Source organism: Lissotriton helveticus, chromosome 12 (assembly GCF_964261635.1).
Source record: "Lissotriton helveticus chromosome 12, aLisHel1.1, whole genome shotgun sequence".
Taxonomy (NCBI): Eukaryota; Metazoa; Chordata; class Amphibia; order Caudata; family Salamandridae; genus Lissotriton; species Lissotriton helveticus.
In genome coordinates, this window is record NC_136073.1 from 183,971,505 (window position 1) to 183,986,735 (window position 15,231).

Consider the following 15,231-nt stretch of genomic DNA (forward strand, 5'->3'; position numbering starts at 1 on the left):
GAACTTACGGTAAACCTGGACAAGTGCACCCTTGCTACTGACTAGATTCAGTATCTGAGATACCATATATAAGCTGCCACTATATGGCCTCAGATTAATAAAGTTAGAGCAATTAAGGATATCTCCCTTCCGTCAAACAAGAAGGCTATAAAATCCTTTTTGGCCTAGTGGGTTATTAGAGATGTTTCATTCCTCACTTTTCAGAGCTAGCATCGTCACTCACCAATCTCTTGAAAAATACCCAGTAGATAAAAAATGAACTAATTGGTTTCATGCACAACAGAGAAGTTTTGGCTGTTTGAAGATGTCGTGTGGGAAACCTGTGTTAGTTTCCCCCGGTTTTACCAAACTTTTGTGCTGAAAACTGATGCCTCTAGTAGGTCTTAGTTGAATGAAAATTACCTTTTGCACCCCATGATTTACATCAGTAGGAATCTTCCTGAGAACAACACTGTGCCTCTCTTGAAAAAGAATGCTTGACTATCCGGTTGGCCATGGAAGCCCTTCAATATTATTTGTTAAAATGTACTTTCATTCTGCTAACAGACCATGCCCCTTTGGTTTGGTTCTCAAAGTCTAACCTGTGGATGCTGATATGGTTCTTAGCATTCACCATCGTGTGGGGTAAATTGTGAAACAAATATGGAGTATCTCTTTTGGGAGGCAGGCTCTGAGTGACTCCACGAAGGGAGGTACTGTAACCTTGGGCTTAGTAACACGGGCCGAGGTTTAAAAATGGCTGACAAAGACTGCCAGGGGGTAGTGGAAGGCAGCGTTCTAGTAGCTGCAGGACATCCGACCTTGAAGGCCCAGATCCCAGAAGATAAGGAGTGTGTCCGGGAGCTGCGGGTCAGAAATCGACAGCAACAGAAGGAGAAAACATGGCGAGACGACATTCCAAATAATTCTGAAGAAGTGACTCATCGAACTGCTAGAAGATTGGAGGAGGATCAAGACTGAGCCCATTCAAGGTGGAAGACGGATAGGAGACAACCAAAGAAGTGCTCAAAGAGGGATGAAAGGAGCAGTAGAAGGTGAAAGATGTGTAGGCAGGTACCACGTTTGTACATCTCACAATGGCTATTAGGGTGGAAGCAGCAAATCTAGCTTATTGCTTTAGTGTGAGTTAATTTCTGACATACCAATTGCAGTAGGGTACTTCTTTCTTTCATTAGTTCCATGAATCCTCCAAGGGAAATAATTATATATCATGTAGATCGGTTAACAGAAAAAGTCACAAGGAGCATAGACCTGGATGGACATCAGAAGGCATTTGAAAATGTTAAATAAAACATCAACGTGGAATCATGCTGTCTCTGCAAGTGATTAAAAAGCATTGATTAACTTTGGAATGAAACATGGGAATATGATTGGTTTACTTTTGAAAAAACTTGATTACTTATAAAGAATGACGCATAGTGAGGAAAAATTCCTGCATTCAGCAGTGCGACGGAGAGGTGCGCCATGTTGCGTACCTGTTTTGCACATTGACTATCAGGTTGGCCATGGAAGCCCTTCAATATTATTTGTTAAGATGTACTTTCATTCTGCTAGCAGACCATGCCCCTTTGGTTTGGTTCTCAAAGTCTAACCTGTGGATGCTGATATGGTTCTTAGCATTCACCATCGTGTGGGGTAAATTGTGAAACAAATATGGAGTATCTCTTCTGGGAGGCAGACTCTGAGTGACTCCACGAAGGGAGGTACTGTAACCTTGGGCTTAGTAACACGGGCCGAGGTTTACAAATGGCTGACATAAAATGCCCGGGGGTAGTGGAAGGCAGCGTTCTAGTAGCTGCAGGACATCCGACCTTGAAAGCCCAGATCCCAGAAGATAAGGAGTGTGTCCGGGCGCTGCGGGTCAGATATCGACAGCAGCAGAAGGAGAAAACATGGCGAGACGACATTCCAAATAATTCTGAAGAAGTGACCCATCGAACTGCTAGGAGATTGGAGGAGAATCAAGACTGAGCCCATTCAAGGTGGAAGATGGATAGGAGACAACCGAAGAAGTGCTCAAAGAGGGATGAAAGAAGCAGTAGAAGGTGAAAGATGTGTAGGCAGGTACCACGTTTGTACATCTCACAATGGCTAATGGGGTGGAAGCAACAAATCTAGCTTATTCAATTAATCTTTATTTCAGCACTACATGGCCATAAAAGATTTACACCGCAAACACATTTCATATATAAAATACATAACAAACCACATTTTTAAAACAACTAACGATTGTGGATAATAAGTCAATACAATTTTAAAAAAAAGAATATGAAAAATAGTAGCATACCTGGCTATTGAACATTTGAACATGGAGCTGACAAAGTTACCACAAAAATTCATACAATCAAGTCACTAAAAGAATAAAACCAAGTAAACAAGTGGTATACAATTTTGCCCTTATAGCTTTAGGCCTTTTTTCCTGCGCACAAAGTGGATATTAAGCAAAAATCTGCTGACACTAAATACTATTGTTTGGGTTGTATCAGATTTGATCATTCTAAAAGCCGTCTTACATGACCTTATTCCAAAAAGGTTGCATAAAGGTTTGATCCACTTTCTTCTGGCTGACACATAGGCTGAGCAGAAGAATAGGATGTGCTGGTCATCCTCCTTACAATTACCCTCGCACATAGTACATATTTCACTGGTCGCTGGGTCATCAACAACATCACCCCTTCTGGACCAGCGTGCCAGGGTTGAATTGGTCAGGAGGTTACCATATCTTAGTTTCATAAAAAGGGTTTTAGCTAGCGGGGGCTCAACTTTGTCTAGGAAGTTCTCGCAAAGAGGCTCATCCTTGAAGCTCAAAAAGTTATTTACTAGCGTCCCACCGCTATTTCCATTTGTCATTTGGTTATTGATAAAACCCCAAAAAGCCATTTTCACCATTTTTTTTTAATTATATGGCAACCTTTCCGGATTCTCCTAAAATGGGGATAAACCTATCTTAATAAACCATGATCTAACATGTTTTAGCCAAGCATTGGAATTCAATACATATATACCCATTAACTCTATTAACCCATTTCTATAGTCAAGTAATTCTGGTGTTTGCCAGAGTCTCACCCAAAGCATTAGAGGCCGAACAATGGTATGATGGTCGGTTCTTTTAAGATTTAGGTCCAACTGAAGTGGTACTAAAGGAGTGCCTTTTGGGGCCCTTACAAGGCTTCTCATGAATTTGTTCTCCAAAATCATAAAAGCATCCTTTGACATTGGCCCCCAAATCTTGGCACCATAAAGAGCTGCCGATTTAACTTTAAATGTAAATAGTTCTAATGCTGGTGACACAGCTTTACTTATCTTATCTTATCTTAAGTGACATTTATAGAGCGCACTGACACCATAAGTTTCCTGGCGCTAGGGTACAGAGTGCATGGAGTGTGAAAAGGCAGACTAACCGGTTTGACTGAAGAGACGGGTTTTAAGGAGCTTCCTAAAATTGAGTAAAGATTAGCTAGACTTAATGGACAGGGGAAGAGGATTCCAAAGTTTGGGGGCCAGGTGGACAAATCTGTGGCCACCAAACTTGTTTATTTTGATTTTGGGGGCGACCAGCAGGTGGAGGTGAGCCGACCGGAGATTTCACGCTGGTCGGTGCTGCTTAATCAGTGTTTTGAGGAAAACAGGGCTGGTACAGTGAAGAGACTTAAAAGTCAGGCAGCCAATCTTGAAGGCCGCCCTTTGTTCAACTGGCAGCCAATGCAATTTGTGCAGCAGCGGTTTCGCAGACTGCCACTTTGGTGTTTTGTGGATAAGTCTGGCCGCCTGGTTCTGCACGGTTTGAAGACGGCGGAGCAGTGATTGTGGGAGTCCATGATATAAAGAGTTCGAAAAGTCGAGGCAGGATAGTACCAGGGAGATGACAACCTGGACCAGTGCCGCATGCGGCAGTAGATGGACTATTTTACGAATTTTACGAAGCTGCAACATGCATGCGGAAATCACCGCCCCTACTTGAGCCTTAAGAGAGAGCTTGGCGTCAATGATCACTCCTAGACGCTTCACCTTGCTGACAGAGGCGGGAGGGGGGCCCAACTCGATGGGCCAGAACTGGGGACCCCAGTGTACTAAACTATTCCCCGGAAGGAGAAGCTCCGTTTTTCCGGGGTTTAATTTCAGTTGATTGTGGTTCATCCACTGCTGGATGTGAATCATGACTGAATGGAAACTATTGACAGCATCAGGAGAGTCAAGAGGGAAGATTATCTGTAAATCATCAGCGTAATTAAACACTGTGATAACCCACCTCTTGAGAGAATGAATCAGTGGCCAAAGGTATAAGTTGAACAAGAGGGGAGAAAGGGATGAACCCTGAGGGACTCCACAAGTCGTGGGAGTCTTGGCAGCCGTAAAAGGGCCCAGACGCACGGCTTGTGTTCTGCCGACGAGGAAGGACTCAATCCACTTGAGGGCAGGGCCCTGGATGCCAGCCTGTCCGACACGGTGGAGAAGGATGTCATGGTCCACCGTGTCGAACGCGGCCGACAGATCCAGGAGCACGAGGGCCTGGGGGGTCCCTACGTCGGCGTTCCCCCTCAGGGCGTCCAATACTGCCAAAATGACGGCCTCAGTGGAGTGGGCCGGCCTGAAGCCGGCCTGATTGGGCTCAAGATAGCAGGAGCTCTCGACAAAGTTTGAGAGGCACCAAGTGACGTGGGCTTCGAGAAGCTTGGACAAGTAGGGCAGAAGGGATATAGGACGAAAGTTGGTGAGGTCGGCAGAAGGAATATAGGACGAAAGTTGGTGAGGTCGGCAGGGTCCGCACCAGGTTTCTTCAATAGAGGCACTAAGATGGCCTCCTTGAAGGAACTGGGAACAGTGCCAGTATGGAGGGAAGCATTCAACAGGGGTAGTATATGATCCGGTAGTTTAAGTCAGTTGTCCCGGAGGACCGAGGGAGGGCAACAGTCATTGGGAGAACCAGATTTGACCCGGGCCGCGAGCTCAGCTAAGGTGTTGGGGTCAAGGGCAGGAAGCTGGGTGAGAGATAGTAGGTTATTGAGAGAGGTGTCTGAGGGCCGCACATGAGTGAGGGGGGAATGGAGTCCTTAATGTTGACAATTATTTCGATAAAAAAAGAATTAAGGGCGTCGCAGGTCTCTTGAGTTGGAGTCTGAGCAGGTAGAGTTCGATCATCCGTGGTAAGTTCATTCATAATCTTGAAGACTTCCTTCGATTTATTATGAGCGGACAAAATTCGGTCGGAGACATGTACAGATTTAGCCGTAGAGATCGCGCTTTTATATTCTTTGCGAGCTGCCACAAAGAGCAGTCTATCTGAGTCGGCGTCTCCAGATCCGTTCCAGCTGACGCACTTTTAGTCTGTGTTCTTTAAGATCACTGGAGAACCATCTGTGTGAGTTACTATGCTTGGTACGTGGGAATTTGGTTAGGGGGGCGAATTGATCACTGGCCGTCTTTAGCCAGTAACAGATGTCGCCTTCCATAGCATCAATATTGGCATGGATGTTGGTGGCGGATCGGGTATTGGCCAGGGCAGCGAGGAAGCCTTGGAAGTCGTAGGAGCTCCATTTACGCGATGATCCACCTGCCATAATAGGGGCCGTGACCCTGCCACTGACAGTAATGGTAGTATCAATTAAATAATGATCCGACCAGACACATGGGGAGATGTGTGGCTAAGATAGCACTAGGTCATGAGTCCAAATGTGATCAAGGGTGTGACCCTTGATATGGGTGGACGCGGAAATTAGTTGAATCAGGTTGAGGCTGGTGAGAGCTTCAAACAATTCCGTGGCATGAGGGCCAGCTTTGTCGTCACTGAACCAATAACTGAAATCGCCGAAGAGAGCGATTCTGGCATGGTGTGTCAGCAGGTTAGACAGTTGTTCACTCATGGTAGTAGGGAATAAGGGCATGGAGTGAGGGGGCCGGTATAAGAGTATGAGTGTAAGGGCGCCGGCCTCCGTTTCCACGCTGATGACCAGGTTATCTACCTCTGGCAAAACTAGAGATGCCGTGGCAATGAATTTGAATTGCTTTGATATGATGGCTGCCACCCCGCCCCCAGGGTGACCTGAAGGGCGGTCAGCATGAAGGATGTAGTAGTCTGGTGGGAGGGCCGCCAAGATATCAGGGTGGGAATCAGCAGTAAGCCATGTGTCTGTAAGTAGTAATATGTCTGGTTTGTCATTGGAGAGGAGAATGAAGATGTCAGATTGGTGCTTGACCAGGGAGCGTGTGTTCAGATACATTACATCACCCAGACGAATGTCTCACTTTTTACCGGCACCGCCGGCTTGCGGCAGCTGGGAGAGTTAAATGCCCTGCAAGCAAAGCCAACGGCAATAATCCGCCTCACTGTATCAGGAGAGGGCGGTGGGTAGGAAAGCTCTAGCTGTCTGAGGGTAGGAGATGAGTCCGCCTGCGTCCCCGGCCCCTGGGCCCGACCTTGCGCGGACGGGTGCAGACAAACTTGCCGTCGGCGCGGTAGGAGGGGACCATTTTATAGTTACTGGGGCGGGAGGGGCTGAGCACTAGACTGCTCGCCCGATTCACACCCAAGATGGCGGCCGCAATGTAATCAAAGCCCGGGCAGCGTTTAATCGGCTGCAGTGGGGCTAGGAGCAAAGACTGGGTAAGCGCTAGGATTACTGACGGATGTATGACATTACAACGCATGCTTTTACATCGCATGCCTTTATAACGCTGTTTTTACAACGCATGCCTTTACAACGCATAGTGCTTTTGGGCGCTGGATAGTGAATTGTTTAATTTACTATTCCAACTCCAGTCCCCGTGGATAGTAGGGAAGGTGTTGGATTGTAAATTAAACCTATTCCCTATCCTAGAGCGCCCCCAGCGCAATGCGTTGTAATGGTTTGCGTTGTAAAAGTTGCGTCGTAAAGGCACTGCGTGGTAAAAGGTGCGTTGTAAAGGTTGTTCACCATTACTGACAGTCTAACATGTGCCACAAGTAATAAAAACGAATTTAGGTGAAAAACAAAATCAAAGTGCAGTTTTTAAAATGTGCAGGCAAGGAATACACTCTGAGCATACAAGTCCCGGCTTCCGCCTCAGGACAATCACACACACACTATCAATGAGTGTTAGTGTGAGAAGAGGTCTTTTTGTAGTTACTGGGGCGGAGGGGCTGAGCACTAGACTGCTCGCCCGATTCACACCCAAGATGGCGGCCGCAATGAAATCAAAGCCCAGGCAGCGTTTAATCGGCTGCAGTGGGGCTAGGAGCAAAGACTGGGTAAGCGCTAGGATTACTGAAAGTCTAACATGTGCCACAAGTATTAAAAACGAATTTAGGTGAAAAACGAAATCAAAGTGCAGTTTTTAAAATGTGCAGGCAAGGAATACACTCGAAGCACACCAGTCCCGGCTTCCGCCTCAGGATAATCACACACACACACACACACACAGCTATTACTGATGCTTGCACCCTGTTTCCTTAGAATGGGGATAGTGTTCTGAGTAAATGTTAGCTTACTTTTCTCAATTTGGGGCCTCCACGTAAAATTAGAGTCAAGGGTGATCCCCAAGTAGGAAAAGTTTTGAACCGTTTCCAATATTTGGCCATTTAGTGTTAGATAACCTTTTTGTGGTTTAATGGGGTTTAAGGCCATACATTTCGTTTTTTTGGGATTGATTTCCAAACCTTTCCTATTGCAATAAACACTAAATGAATGAAGTAGTGCCTGTAAACCTTTCTTAGTTTGCGAAATTAAAATGGTATCATCCGCGAATAATAGCGCGGGTACCCTTTCCCCATTTAATTTTGGGGAGTCATTTTTGCAACCCTCTAGGTGTGCAGGAATATCGTTCACAAAAAGGGAAAATAAAGTGGGGGCCAGAACGCAGCCTTGACGAACACCACGATCAATAGGTATGTTCTGGGTTAGTTCCCCATTTGGGCCCCATCTCACTTTAGCATAGTTCTTGGCATGCAACCCAACTATCTGAGCCAGCAGGCAGTTGGGTAGCCCTGCCTCATGGAGGGTCCTCCATAAAAGATCTTGTGGCACTAGATCGAAAGCTGCTCTGAGATCTACAAAAGCGACGTATAAATATCCCTTTTTGATCTGAACATATTTCCAGTAAAGGCAACAAAATCTAAAGACTTGATCGATGGTGCTCACTTTGTTCCTAAACCCAGCTTGAAACTTCGTGAGAATCGAGTTATCTTAGAACCATATGTTTACACAATTTAAAATGTGCCTAGAAACATTTTTCTGGAGAATGTCCATTAGGCTAATTGGTCGGTCGTTCGAGGGTTCCGACCGATCACCCTTTTTAAAAATTAAAACAATCTCAGCTCCCCGCCAACTTTCTGGAAAATCTACACTACATGACAGCATATTGCACAAATGGTTTATGTAGGGTGCCCATACCTTTAAGTCATGCTTGTAGAGGTCCGCAGGAATTTTATCCAAGCCAGGTGCTTTACCATTTTTCACTGCATTAATGGCTGCCTCAGTTTCCTCTATTGTGAAATCCAAATTAGCATTAGAGGGTGTGAACCATGGAGCCTCTTCACTAGTGACATTAGTGGCGTCATCGTATTTTTTATAAAGAGTAGTAAAATGATTAACCCACGTGAGTTCGTCAAGGTAAACATCTTTAACAACTCTGCCTTTGTGGTTCCCATTGGCAACCAACCTCCAGAATCCTATGTTGTCCTTAGCCTTTGCAGCAGCCAACATATCCGCCCAGATATTTTCCTCCCAGGTTTTCCTTGAATCGGCCTGCACCTGTTTATAAGCTTTTCTTGCCACCCTGACAACATCCAAAGATTTGGGTTTAATCGCCAACAGAAGACTGTCTTTGAGTTTTCTACATGTCTTGCCATACCATGGCTTGCTATGGGACACATTTTGCAGTTTCTGGTGGTTCTTTTTTGGCATTTTTGTAACTAGGAGTTTCAAGGTTTCAAAGAGCTCATTATGAAGTGCAATAAAACGTCCCGGGTTATCGGCCTCAGGTGTGGTATCTGTAAAGGTCGACAAGAAAGTTGCGAATTGTAGATACATTTCTGCGAGGATGTCACCATGCTCCAGTATATGAGACCACTTTAGGGCTCGTCTATTGTTACTAACAAGGATCTCGTCACATGGTCCACCATGAGAGTCAGTTAGATTTACACCCCAAGCCCCCTGTACCAAGCATGCTTCTAACTGTAAGTCCAAGGGACGGTGATCACTCTCTATCTTCACCTCAAAGTCGATCATGTGCTGCCAGATAGTCAGGGAAACAATTACAAAATCTAAATTGCTTTTGCAGTTGTTCCTAAGGAATGTTGGCTTTTTAGAGGAGTCCGACGGGAGACGGCCATTGCATGCCCTGAGACCGTGTTCCGCGGAAAACTTCATTAGTTGGACTGCCAGAACTGAACAATGTACAGGATCATTATTATCCAGCAAAGGAATATTATTTGCCTGGTCTTCATCAAAGACATCGCTCAGCCCTAAGATTGGTTCAAAGTTGCAATTTAGGTCACCGGCTACAATAACAGCTTCTTTGTCAGCTATTTTACTTAAAAAGAAATTCAGTTTTACCAAAGTTATTGATTCCTTGGATACTGAAGCAGGCCTATTATAGACATTAATTAAATAGAGTATTTTCCCTTCGTTAGTTGTAATTTTTAGTGCCAGTATGTCCAACGAGCTTGAGTCTATAACTTCTACCTTAATCCTCAAAGTTACTTTGACCCAGGTAATTAAACCACCTGATGGCCTTCCTCCTACAGAGGGGATGGCACCAATTCCAAAGGACGTGTAGCCTACCCTATGGGGCGTATCAATTGCCCATGATTCTTGAAGAAGGCAAAAATCACCAGAATCAATGTACTTTGCCCAATCGGGATCCCTCAGGTTCCTTATAACACCAGCTATGTTCCATGATATTAGTTTCAGGATCTTATCGTTACTGCTACTCGTGGGCAGTATCCCCGAGTTTGGGGTCCTGATATTAGGAACAATGGCTCCCATAGATAGCTCTCCCAAAGAGTTTTGTCCTTCCAGGAGCTCAATTTGCTCTCCCTGTATAATGGCACTATCTGTATGCCCTAGTGTATATGTGAATGGATCCTTTGATCCGTACCCCTAGGCACAAAATGCCACAACTGCTCCTTTACTACTGGTAATACTAGGGGCTTCTGTGTGTCCTTTCCCATAATCAAGATTGAGCATAGGGCTCAGCAAGCAAGAACTGCCATTGGCGCTAGATTTACAACCCACATTTGGCTTCAGTCAATCTACTGCTTCTAAGCAGCTAAATCTATTGAAAGTTGGTGCCCCTACCCATTGGTTTGGATTCCCCATGCCCCTATCACGGGTCCCACTCCAGGCATGACTATTGACCCTAGTCCAACTTCCACCACCTTCAGGATATGTCCTGGGTGGATACAAAACTGAAAGAGGTCTGGTTTCGATTCCGGAGCTCCCTCCTTTGGAGTTCCATGAACATATATGGTGCACAGTTCGTGGGTCTTCAAAGGTAACTACCACACAGTCACCAGTGGTTGATTTTCTTGAGGGACCTATCCAAGGAACCCTTCGAACCATTAATATTTTGCTCTTTATGTAGGTGGGTAAGGGCCTATTGTCATTTAGACAATAAGATACTTTATTTTTAAGTGTCCAGTAAGATTCTACTTGTTGTTTGCCTAGCTCAGGGACTCCTGTCAGGACAATTACATAAGGGCTAGCATCTGGTGGTAAGTTGATATAACCTCCCCTCGGTCTTCTTTCTGTTTGATACCCTGTCAAGTCCTGCTGGTTGGAATTAGAAACATTAGTGCCCTGTACTAATGTTTCTTTGACTGCTGCAACAGAACTTACTGGATTTTCCGTGGTTGCATTTTTAGTGTTCTCGCTCGTTCCCTGGGTCAGGGGCTGGGGTATGTTTGTGCCTGGTGCTGGCGCCATTGAGGCAGCACCCCCGGTTGATTTAGGAGCTAATCCAACTATACTCAGACTTGCCAGTGTTATGATACTTTTTTCAACCTCTAATAACTGGTTTTCTATGCGTGTCAGTCTAGTTTCCAATGGGGTTAGAAGTTTTTTTAGAATTTCCCCCAAGTTCTTTATCAGGATTACAGTCCCCTCATCAGCCATCCCTGCTCTACCATCTCCCGCCTCATCTCTAACTACAGAATCCTGTGATTCCTCTGGTATATCAAGATTAACAACGATTTGAGCATCATCCTCATATCGCCCAGTCCGTTCTACCTGTAGAACAGACCCAAATTCCTCCCCCTCTTTGTGCAGTATGTCCCTATTCCCCTGTGTCTTTGTAACTTTTACTTTTTTCCTGGCATGAGCAGGAGCGGTCGGGCGTTTTTTTGATATAGCACCCTCCCGTTTCCCACGTAAATGTCTTGTATTAACATTGTCTTCCTGGTCCTCTGGCTCAATGGTTTCATTTACAATATCATCCACTACAACTGGCCTAATATGAGAACTAGGAGTGTGGTGCACATCTGCTTGTATCACAATAGGAGTAGGACCGTCAGTGTGTTCTGGGGTTCTGGCAGATGCTATGTGGCCCAAGGACGATCTTTTGGTCATAACAGGGTCCTGTGACATTCTTCTAGCCGCTGCCAGATCCAGTGACACTTTGTGTTCCATTAAACTTATGCCCTTATCTATTGCAGAGTTGGCTCTGATAATAAAGTTGTCAATGGTACCTGTTAACTGCCCCCCTCCCTTTGCAGCCTTGCTCCTGCTTACGCGAGTGGCCATCCTGAGAAACGGTTAATAAATAATAATACACAGGCACTCGTTATCAGATGCTTAATCTAGAGTACATACAGTTTGATGTCCCACAGAAGTTCAAGCGCAAGAGGGGTGGCCCGGTCCGGTCTTGATCGGTCTGGAACGGGCTAGAACTGGCCCGCCCTTGGCCCGGGCTTCGTCCGGCGCACGCCTGCGCGCGTCCCGCGTGCGCGAATAGAGAGGAGATTAGATAGCGGGGGCGGAGGCGGGAAGAGGACCAGCTGCGGCAGATCACAAGCCGCACTGCACGCTGGTCCTCGCAGTCCCGCAGGGAGCCTCGGATTTACAAGCCAAGTCCTGATTCCAGTGTCCTTTCACCAATCAGCATCCCACTCACTGGCTCAATTCCCAAGGCGAGCGGCTCCCGCGAAGCGGGGGCCGCGAGAAGTAACTTCCTTAGGCAGAGAGATCCGGAATTCTCCGATATCTTCGGCTCTTCCTCTGTTCACACCACAAACAGCACCCAATCTAGCCTATTGCTTTAGTGTGAGTTAATTTCTGACATACCAATTGCAGTAGGATACCTCTTTCTTTCATTAGTTCCATGAATCCTCCAAGGGAAATAATTATATATCATGTAGATCGGTTAACAGAATAAGTCCCCAGGAGCATAGACCTTTCTGCTCAGCCTCCAGACTGCAACAGACACACACTGCCAACATATCACGCTTTTCAATCCATTCATGCATCATTATTCATAGAGGCTGATCAGTAACACAAAGCCAAGGGCATCAATGTAACACATCCCCTTTCTATATAAGAACAGTAAAAGTGTAAATGTAACACAAACCCCTACTTTGTATGTAGATAAATATTCCACACTTTATTATGACACAACCACCACTTGTACTACACAATCTGAACAAGTATGCACACCAGCGTACTCATCTACCAAATAATGGTAATATTTTCAACACATTACGAACACAATTCTATTTTTCCAAATTCAACAACATGATCATGAGTACATTTGCACAGCATAGTGTGTACATTCATTTCTCTCACACTGAGAATAATGATGAGTACCCACGCCCCCCCCTTTAAAATATTATTGGTTATCCTCATTCCCCTATGAAAACTGTTTCAAAATTGGGACCTCTCATTCTCTTTCAAATGCATTTGCTAAAAAAGGATACTTTCATTTTTCTCTTATGCATATTAATACGAGTACTCTCCTTCCCCTACCACTTCATCAACAAAATAGGGCACTCTTATTTCCCTAAAAACCCATCTATGCCTATAGAGTACTCTCATTCACCTACAACCACATTTGCAAAATTGGGTAATCTCATTCCCCTCCCATATGCACAACAATACAAGTTCTATCATTACCCCGCTACTCCACCAAAAAATCAGGTATGCTCATTCCCTTACTAACACATCAGCAAAATCCAGTACTCTCGTTCATTTACCAACAAAAATCAGAAACTCTCATTCCTCTACGAATGCATCTTCAAAGTTGAGTGTGTTTCCTTTCCCCTACAACGACTTCAGCAAAATCAGGTACTTTCATTACCTTATCAACAAAATGAAGCACATTACTTGCCACTGCAAGTATATTGCCCATATCAAACTGAAAGGTACCGTTGAGAGAGCGCAAACTGATCTAAATGTATGAGTGCACCACACTTACCTGTAGTAAGCACAAATCATGAGGAGAAATGCCATGAGTGCTAATAGTATCTGCATTTATATTCTAAACGTATAGCTAATATAGAGATTTAAGTAGAAGTGGACTAATACAGAAATGTGTGACATTATATGATTTTAGTAGATGTGATTATTTTTGAATCCATGTCGTGTAGCTGTTAAAATGTAAGAGGGTAGGTGGTTAAACGCAGAATGTGGTAGGCCTCAGGGCCAGAGCTGGAGCTAAAAGGGAAGGTGTTTCTTTACACGACACAGATTGTATTAATGTTTTGGTCATTGCATTAATGGGCCAGGATTTATAAAAATGTTTACTGAATAATAGAATAAGAGTATTAACATGCTTTAATTAAAGAAGAAGTTGAATGTTATAATCATTATGAGAAATATTGTAGGCCTGAAATGTTTTAACGTTGATTTACACGTACATGTCTGGGCTGAGAAATGTTGCAAGCCTTTCTTTTTGGAAGTCTATGAGAGTTGGGTTCTTGGCGGCAGATATCTGTCTGCAACAGGAAAGGGGGGATCCAATTATAAATGAATGAATAGAGGTCTGTTCAGTAGACGGCCCAGACATGGAGGAGGGTTCTGGAATGTTTAAGGGGTATCAGCGGGCCGGAGAAGAGTCTGAGAAGCAAGGTCAACTCTAACGTATGAGGCCCAATACAAAGCATCATGGAAAAAGCCAGAAGCTACACCACGTGAGGGGCGTCTCGCAAGGGGCGTCTCAAATGTTGTTGACTGTTTTGTATTAGGGACAGCACCCCTGGGTGGAGTTAGAGCAGATACCTGAGGACCCTTTAGAGAGCAGATGGGTAGGCAGAGAGGGGTCATGACTGGAGAACTATAGGTTTTCACCAAGAGACTTAGAGTGAGTGACTTCCCTTGGGGGTCATTCACTGCTGACACCTTTGTTAGGTTGGGGCTTGGTTAAGTAGGGATACCATCTAGAGCAGGGTAGGGACAGCCTAACCTGTGCGTTTTCCTCCAACTTAAATGAAGGAGAGATATGCGTCAATGCTGATAGCTTTATTATTCTTAGAACTTGTGTTAGTGATTTCAGTTGCTCGTCTGAGGGCTTTCCGAGAGCACATGTATGTAATTGGACCTGTGTATCTCGTGAATCTCATTCTGAGATGCTTGTATTTGCAGCTTATCATATCTTTACAATAAACTTTTGAAAGCTAGAAGTTGTCTGTGATCTTTGGGAGTAGAGTCCTTTATTGGGTGAACTAACTTGGAAATGGATGTACTTCGACCTTAAAGACAGGCAACAAAGGTTCAGTCGACCAGATCGAGGTTTAGATCAATAGTGCTAAGGTATCGATCAAAATCTCGCCCTTCCAGTTGGTAGCTATAGAGGATGGTTGCCTTCTTGAGGACGGTAACCTAGGCCAGGTTAGCTTACCCCAAGGTCCCTAGAAATCGATGATCGGAAGAACAGCCCGCCGAAGAAGATCCGGATGACGTGAGACAGAAAAAGCAGCAGTATCGGTCGAGAGTGAGTATAAAGGGTTATGCGTGTTAGATTGCGGTGTTTTGTATTGTATCTATGTTGTAATGTCTGGCGGAGTTGAATGTCTGTAGAGTGACTGTGGAACAGGTTGTGAGCGCGCGCAACCGGTGGAAATCTTAAGTTCAAGGAGAGCTTAAGTGGTTCGGGTGTATCGGACACCCAGAGTAATTGTCAACTAGTGTGAAGGGGGTCATGAGGTACCATTGATCACCCGAAAGACCGAGATAGGGGGAACGTAAGAGTGAGTGCGTGAGTAACGGACGCTGGTCGGAAGTTACTGTGTGTGTAAGCAACCTATCAGAGAGACGATAGACATTT